The following is a 9,563-nucleotide window of genomic DNA, read 5'->3' on the forward strand; positions in this document are numbered from 1 at the left end:
CTATTTTATTTTTATTTTTTTCAACGTTTATTTATTTTTTTTTTTATTTTTGGGACAGAGAGAGACAGAGCATGAACGGGGGAGGGGCAGAGAGAGAGGGAGACACAGAATCGGAAACAAGCTCCAGGCTCTGAGCCATCAGCCCAGAGCCTGACGCGGGGCTCGAACTCACAGACCGCGAGATCGTGACCTGGCTGAAGTCGGATGCTTAACCGACTGCGCCACCCAGGCGCCCCAGCTATGCTGCTATTTTAGTTTTTACTTATTTGCACTGCCAAATATTAAAATATAATTTTCAAGCACAGCTACCTTCTTTGTATTTAATTGTCTTTAATTCAATAGGCACAGTTTAGTATCAGTCAAGGGGTAGGCCATGTGGCAGGCACTGGGTTACAAGATGGCTGAAGTTCTTTAGGAGCTCACAGTTCCATGGGGAGCACAAACATGCAAGACAGTTTCATATACTAGGGTTGGTCCAGGTAATAGCGGTGCACAAAAGGGCTCTGGCAGTACACAGATGCATGGACCATCTGGGTGAAGAAAGAATGAGGAAGGTGACAAGGGAGAAGTCAGGGGAAGCCTCTGGGTGAGACGAAACAACAGACTTTTGAAGGAAAAATGGAGCATCAGGAATTCTAAACAAAAAGGACAAGATTCCAAAAGTCATGGAACAGTAGATGCATAGGGGTTGCTGTGAGTTGTGCAGTTTGACTGGGGTGTGACACGTAATGGAGGGCATGGGAAGAATGGGGCTGAAGGGGTAGGTAGGGTAGCTGGCCTATGGAGAGTCTTGTTTGCCTTTAAAAGAAATAGATCTTGGTTTTAGATGCCATGGCAAGTTGTGTGAGCATAGTAATGTGAGCAGGCCATGAATTAGCTTGTAGGGTCTGGCTACCGCAGGGAGGACAGATTTAGGTCAGAAGTAGAAAGACCAGGAAGGAGGTTGTTGCACCTATCACTGTGAGAGGTGATGAAGGCCTGCCTTGGGGAAACGGTGATTAGGGCAGAGAAAAAAGGACTAGCTCCGGGAAAACTTGAGAGACAGAATTGCTAGGACTTGGTGACTGATCAGAGGTTGGAGAGAGGTGGTGGAGAGAGGATGAACAAATGTGGTTCAATGAACTCAGAGCGATTATATGAGGTGGGGAACATCTGGTGCAGTAAGGAGGAGGTACTGCATTGTGCCTTGGGTGCAGATGGGGCACCTTGTAAGTATCTGAGAATGAAACTAAGGGTGATGGTTAAAACCATGTGAGAGATCACCCAGTGGAAACACGTAGAAAATTAGAGTCCTTAATATTTTGGAATCATAAGCTTCTAAAAGGATATGAAGAAAAACATTGACTTACTCCCCAGGAAAGCACCCATGAGTGCGTGCACACATGATTTTACTTATCACTTCAGTGGGTCACCAAGCTCAAGTTTAAATCTATGAAGAGTGAGGGGAGCATTCTATGGCAGGACATGAGCAATGTTGGATTCAAGTGTCTGGCTCATGCATCAAGCAAGTATGGTGTCCCCAGATGGGACCATCTCCTGCAGATGGCCTTGGCGAGACCACCTGATCTTAGAACAGGGGAAAGAGATGAGGAAGCCTGAGTGATTGCCAGCTCTCCCTCACTTATGGGGTTGACAGCAGCATTGGAGAGTTGAGAATTGCTGACCTCTCCTCTATGGGTCACATGGCTCTGCCTCACACCTCTGCCCCTTCATCTCAGGGCTCACGTTGACAAACTCATCTTCCAAATATGTGCCTGTCATTAAGCAGGGAGAGGGGGACAGAAACTGAGAATTTCTGCCCAACATATGATCATATAGAATAATTTTTCCAAGGAATTTTTTAAAGTTTGTTTGTTTGCTTGCTTGCTTGTTTATTTATTTATAGAGCATGTGTGAGCAAGGTGAGAGTAGAGAAAGAGGGAGAGAGAGAATCCCAAGTAGGATCCCCTCTGTCAGCTCAGAGCCTGACAAGGGGCTCAATCCCACAAACTGTGAGATCATGACCTGAACTGAAATCAAGAGTCAGATGCTTAACTAATTGAGCCACCCAGGTGCCCCTTCAAGGAACTTTTATACCCATTATTTCTACTTCTATTACATGTACATAAATTTCAGGTCTTGTAATTTATGGGGGGGGGGGTGGATCTGAATCAGGGAAGAGGTAATGGATGTGCCTACGGTCACAAAATAATTCCGGAAGGAGTTCTCATTGGCAGACCAATTTTCTAGCTATAAGTTCATGTTACTTTAATCCAAAGATCCATGGAAACATGTCAAAAAAACCCCTGAATTGTTATTTATAATTTTCTCTTATTCTTATTAAAGTTTTCTTGAAGAACCAGTTACAACATTTATATAACAACTTGTGGTTTCCTGATGAAAAAGGAAGAGAGGGATCCTGAAACAAATGTTCCTCTGAGTTTATTGTTAACTCAGTTTGGCTTTTATTTATTTTGTTATTTTTGTTGGCTTCTCTACATTTTGCTTTAAGAAGGCACAGATATTTGAAATATGTATTAATGTCCCTAAAAAATCCATTGGGTTAAGGGAGAGATTAAAATTATTGAACACCTACTACATACCAAGGATAGAGTTATGTATATATGCATTCACTGAATATTCACAGTAAACTTTTAAGCATCATCATCCACATTTTATAGATGATAAAAGATAGTATCAGTGAGTTCAAACCTCATCCATGGTCACATAGCTTCATTATGTCATGATGAGACACTTATTTGTCCAGTTTCAAAACCAATTCTTTCCCCATGGCACCATCCTGTATAGTTTGCATGTGGGAGCAAAGCTCAGGACATCTCAGGGTTGATCATCTCCAAGTGAGAGTGAATGTGGGCGTAGTCTCCTTGTGTGTCACAGAAGGTGACTGCAGCCCTTCTCCCTCTACTATGGGCATGCTTCTCTTCTCTTTTCCTTTTCCTCCTTATGCTTCTGCTTCCTCCCTCCATATTATTTATCCACTTTCCCATTTTGCTTCTTGAAACTTCTAAAATAATTTAGAACTGAGGACTCAATCCTTTACAGACTTGGTCTTAGTCATTCTTTAGATCCAAATCTCTAACTCCGTGGTATTGAGGGAATTGAGTGTAGTCATTCAGGGTGAGGGTTCTGGAGACAGATTTCATCAGTTCCAATGCCAATCTCTGATGGCTCCATGTGGCTCCTCCAGTGGCTCCATGCCAAGCCCTTAACCTCTGCTTTCTCTCCCATCCCCCTCCTTCTCCACCACCCCCTTCTCCCTCCCTTCCTCCATCTCCCCCTCTCCCTCTTTTGCCCTCCCTTCCCCCTCTCCTCTCCCCCCCTCCTCTGTCTGTCATGTGAAGACACAGCAAGAAAGCAGTCATCTGGGGAAAAAGAAGGGAGTCCTCACCAGAACCTAATCTTGCTGACACCCTGATCATGGACTTCCAGACTCCAGAACTGTGAGAGAATAAATCTATGTTGTTTAAGCTCCCCAGTTTGTGATATTTTGTTATTATAGTCCAAGATAAGACACCTAATTTGAAGAATGCCATTTTAGACTGGGTAGTCTGAGAAGGCCTCTCCCAAAAGTTGACATTTGAGCTAAGATCTGAATTTGACAGGAAGGCAGTCAAGTGAAGATCTGGGGTAAAGGAATACATTTTTGAGTACGGAGGATTTGTAAGGAAGCCTGACCCTTTGTGTAACTTATGAAGCACTGACAGAAGGTTATCATTTCTCCACTCCTCCACTCCTCTCCCCCAGGGTCTACCAGTAATGCCTCATGCCCAGGACTCAGTGCCCTTAACTAGTAAGTTTGGTCCACATGGTCCTAGCCTTCTGAGAAAGCCTTCTGGGCTTGTTGTTTCCCCGATTTCCTTTCTCTATCAAAACTTGCCTTTCCTGTGTCCCATTTCCTCGGTAATTCATATTGGCTGACAAACCTGAGGGACATAAGTTACTCCTCCCAGATAACATCTACATTTCACAGGGACCTCCTAAAGGCCACTTGGTTCTAGGCGAGTGGCAGAGATGAAGCAATCCAGTCATGACAGGGGCCACTGAGGGGGTATTGCACAGCAGATGACCAGGACAGGGAGATACACATTCCCTTTCAAGGTTGGCTTTTCCTGTGAAAAGAAAACCACTGAATATACTCCAAACTGACACTTAAGAACAAAGATTTCTATTTCAGTTCCAAACATAACTAAAACTGGAGCTAGGTTGCAATTTAGGGCAAATATTGACAATATCTCCAATAGATTGTATCCCAGTACACTTATATCAACTCTGGGTTGAATAATTCTTTGTGAAAGAATTTTCGATTAGTATCTGAGTTTTAAACGTTGAACTACAAAGGAGCTGCTAAAACCTCAAGCAGCTAAAATCTAGTTCCCAATTCACAAGAAATTTGGCCAAGGAAGACATTAAATAGAGTGGTGTCACTAGTCAGAATTGATGAGATGCAAGCACGGAGATGGTACCTATCAAAAGGGAAATTAGAATAAATGAATATTAAAATATTTAAATTTATAATAATGTGTTCAAAACACAGTTCTGAAGAACATTATCATTGGAAGTGAGAAACCAGTGCTAAGTCACTTATAGTCTTTTCTAAGCAAGCTTCCTACCCCATTTCAACTCATTAGGATAATATTAGCTTCAAGTGTAATGGTGTAATTTTAACTGTACTGTACACAAATTACTCTGGTTCTCACTCTGACAAGGTTTAGCAATAATCCCTCTTGGCAGACCTTTGGCAATTGCTACAATGCTGGAAAAACAAAAGGAATGAGATATTTAGGGGAAAGATATATATGTATTTTATATATATATTTTATATTATATATATATTTTATATATATTTATATATATATAATATATATAATATTTTTTCAAGATAGCTAGTGGATCACATTTACCTAAAGAAGAGAGAAGAATGCTTCCAAATTCTCTAAGTTTCATAGCTATCTTTCTAAAGGGGAAGAGGGGACAGAAAATCCCAGAGATTTTTGCCATTTCTGAAATTCCCTGGACATTATTTTACCTTATAGAGTACGATGTAATGAGACAAAGCGCCAGTCTATAACTCTTTAATTTTTACTATTAATCATCTGCAGGATAGACTTCTAATACTAACCTAAATACAAATACACATGCATACCCACAAACATATGCTTCTTTGCAGTTTTAAAGGTCAAGTTTTTCTGCCAAATACTGTAGAGCAAATAAATACACCCTTTTAATGCTCAATGGCCACTACGATTCCTTTTCCTTGGTCAGAAAAATGGAGAGGATGGTAGCTACCTCAAAGGTTTCTGTGAGGATTAAATGAGGGAGTGAATTGTAAAGCACTTACTACAGTGCCTGCCACACAGTAAATAGTAGAAAGCAGCTGTCATTATTACTGCTAAAATTACTGTTAACCCCAAGGTAAATAAAATGATTCATATTTGAAAGAAAATCCAGGATCCTGAAGCATTTCCATAGATTATTATTACGTTTGACCTCCAAGCCATCCAGTGAGAGAGAAAGATGGGAATCCTCATTCCTGCAGATTGAGGACGTTAAGACCCAGCAAAAATAAGCTACCTGTTCAAGATCACATGCAACCTAGAAATGGAAATGCAACCTAGATCTCCTAAATCCTAGTGACCCACAAAGCCTCTCCTTATTTCTCTTAACTCTTAATACGCTGGACTCACACCCATTCATCCATTCATTCACTTAACAAATTATTAAGGGCCCACTTTATATCAGTATTTGTAGCCCAGGGAAGAGGCCGCAGGAGGTAACAAGATAGACAAAATGCTTATGGTCATAGGCTTAGTTTCCTGAGTTTGGGGCTAGGGAGTTGAGACAGAGAACAATTAATTAACATAATAAGTAAGTTTCCTACTATTATGGCTAAAATGTATCCCTTCCACTCCACCCCAAATTCACATTTTAAAGCCCTAATCCCTGGTATATTCTGAGGAAAGTGAATGTTTTCAAATACAAGCCACTCTTGGGATGGGCTTTAATCCCATCTGTTTAGTGTCCATAAGGAAGGAAATTTGGACTCTCGGAGAGACACTGGAGGTGCAAGTACAGGGGAAAACCATATGAGGACACAGTGAGGGGACAGCCACCTACAGGTTAAGGAGGGAGGTCTCAAAAGAACCAAATCTACTGACACCTTGATCTTGGACTTCTAGCCTCCAGAACAGTGAGGAAATTTATTTTTGTTGTTTAAATTGCTGTTTGTGGTATTTTGTTATGGCAGCCTAGCAGTCTAATGGATCTATTAAGTTGATAAATACTATGGAAAAAAAAAAACCCCAAAAAAAACAAAAGGAAAAGAAAAGAATGCTAGGGGTGCTGAGGAGCTTTGGAAGAACACATTGCATTTATTTAATAGGGTCTCATCAGGAGGCGAGAATCCAAGCAAAGATATGGCAAAAATAAGGTAATTAGCTATAGAGGTATTCGGGAGAAGACGTTTCCAGGTAAAGTGGAGTGTTGGTGCAAAGGCCCTGTGGTGGGAATATGACAGGTATGTTAAGGAGCAACTGCTGAGAAGAGAGGACTGGAGAAGAGTAGGCAAGAGGGGTAGTAGGTGAGGTCAGGGAGCAATGGGAGGGACAGGTCAGGTAAGGCCTTGTAGGCTATTGTAGGAACTTTGATTTCTTATTTGCATGAAATGGAGTTGCCAGGTTCTGAATGGAGTGACATGACCTGATATATTTTAAAAGAATCATTTTGGCTTCTGTGTTAGGAATAGATTTAGGCTAGTGCAGTAATTCATCAAGTTATTATTGTAAGTTCAAACTAGAGTGCTAAGCATGAAAGTGGTAATGAGTGGTCAGATTCTGAATCTATTGTGAAGGCTAGGCCAACAGGACTTCTTGATAGATTGGACATGGGATATGAGAGAAAGAGTAGAGTCAAGGATGACCCCAAGGCTTTTCACCTGAACAAATGAAAGAGCCTAAGAGCATAGATACCATCTTCTGTAATGAAAGGGCCACAGATAGAAGTGATATGATGAGGAAGAGCAATAATTTAATTTTTGATGCATTGAATTTGAAATATCAGACATCTAAATGGAGATGTTAAATTAGCAGTCTAATATTAGAGTTTGAAGTCTAGTAAAAAGCACTATGCTGGGGATATAAGAGAATGAGTATACTTACAAACAAAACAAGAACAAAGACTGAGACCCAGGGAAACCTAGGATGATGAAATCAGGGAGAAGAGGAAGAATCAGCAAGGAAACCGAGAAGGAGCAATGACATCTCATATTGCCCTAAAAAAAAAAAAAAAAAGTGAGGAGATTGTTTTTAGGAGAAAAGATTAATCAACTGTGCTGAATGCTGCCATAAATCAAACAAGATAAATTCTAAGAATTGACCTTTGGATTTAGCATGGAAAGCATTGGTGGCCTGACAAGAGAACTTTCTGTGGGATGTCAGGGAAGGTAACTTCAGTCTAAGTGGATTTATGAGAAGGAGAAGAGAGGAATTCAAGAGTGAATATAAGTAACTACCTCAAAGAGATTTGCTGTCAAGGGGAACAACAAAAGGAGCCAGTATTGGTGGCGGGGAGCGGGGTGAGAAGTGGGAGTCAAAAGAATATTTGACATTTTCTTGGAGAATTTCTTTCTTCAAGAGGGACGAGGAGAAATAGCAGAATGTTCATATTCTTACAAGAATGATCCAGTGGAAAGGGAGAAAGCTGACACAAAGCAGAAAGAGGAGTGACGAGCTGGGGTAACATCCTTGAGGAGGTGAGTGGGGATGACATCGAGTGCATCAGACTGGCTTTCAGTAGAAAGAAGCAGAGGTGATTTACGCTTCTATACAGCTGCGTATACGTGGAGGTGAGAGCTCCTGACTGCTTCTATTTTTTTCTCAGTGAAGAGTAAAGCAGAGTCATCTGTCGAGAGGAGTAAGGATAGGAAAGAGATGTCAAAGACTTGATGGTAGAGAAGAAAGCTATGATAGAATGGTATATTGGTTTGCATGCCAAAGTACCACAAACTGGGTGGCTTAAGCAACTGAAACATACTGTCTCACAGTTCTGGAGGCTAGAAGTCCAAGATCAAGGTAGTGGCAGGGTTGGTTCCTTCTGAGGCTGTGAGGGACAATCTGTTCTATGCCTCTTCTTCCAGCTTTTGGTGATTTGCTGCCAATCTTTGGTGTTCTTTGGCTTTTAGAAGCATCACCCCAATCTGTAAACTTCATGTTCACATGATATTCATCCCATGTAAGTATCTGTGTTCAAAATTCCCCTTTTTATAAGGACACCAGTCATGTTGGATTAGGGGTCATGCTCGTGACATGATTTTAACTAATTACATCTACAACAACCCTTTTCCCAAATAAGGTCACATTCTGAGGTACAGAGGGTTAGGGCTTCAACATATGAATTTTGGAGGTGTGGACACAATTCAATCCATAACAAATAATCAAGGAGATTGGCAGAAAACGAGGCTAGAACTTGTCTTGCAGCAAAAGGAGCCACAAACATTTTTGGTTGCAATTCCAGGAGACCATTTCCTCCACCAATATTCAGTTGCATGGGTGCAAGTATCAAGTAGAAGGAGATTAATCCAAAGTTGTGGTTTTACCTGATAAGCTCAAACAAAAGATTCAAGGATGTATGCTAGTTGGTGATGTTATGATTTACTATGGAATTGAAGCTGGGGAGGGAGGGAAGATAGGACTTGAAGGTGGATGGACAGAGAAAAATATTATGATCAATGGGTCAGGGATCCCGGTGGGGTGAAAAGAAGGTTGAAGCTGGGGCACTGGAGGAAGTAAACTAGAAAATTACAAAGTGGTAAGAAGAGAGTAAGATGCATGGAAGCGAAATAAAATGGTGTTTGGTTATTTTCAGTTACAAAGTCTAAGGTATGACACAAGAGTGAGTGGTTGAGGTGGGGAATGAACAAGATCATTGGAGGAGTAGAGACCACAGTATTGAGAAGGCACTGTTTTGGAAGCGTCATCTATGTGTATGTTTCCATACATTCATTCATTTCTTCATTCAAATACTTATGTGCTGGCCGTGGGCAGAATGGAGTTTTGCTGAGAGCAAGGCTCATAAAACTCAGTAAGAGAGCCCCAGCTAAACCCAAGTGTCCCTGCCTGAGCTTAGGAGAGTCTTAGATTGACCTATGTCATGATTATGGGAGCAAAAAAGAAAAAAAAAAACTTATTGAAGTTAGCTTTCAAACTCCTTTGATACCCAAATAAACAATTAGCTTGGAAGAAAATAAAAATTTCATTCTCTAAACATCCTTCACTGCTTGTTTTAAAAATTATTATTATTATTTGGTCTCCTCAGTAGCTTATATTCATTGTGTTGATATGTGTGTTTCCTGGGGATTCTACACACTCCAAAATCTGAAGAGTAAGCAAAAATAGTGCTTCTGCTTAAACCCTTCACAGTTTATAGCCACATTTACATAACATTAAATAAGTCAACAAAGGCATCATTAGCTCCCATTAAAATATGAGCAAAGAAATTTAAACGAACAAGACAGGCTAATTGGTAAGTAATGTTGTGTATCAAAAATTATGACTGTAAGATACCCCAGC

Source organism: Lynx canadensis, chromosome A1, assembly GCF_007474595.2.
Source record: "Lynx canadensis isolate LIC74 chromosome A1, mLynCan4.pri.v2, whole genome shotgun sequence".
NCBI classification, from domain to species: domain Eukaryota; kingdom Metazoa; phylum Chordata; class Mammalia; order Carnivora; family Felidae; genus Lynx; species Lynx canadensis.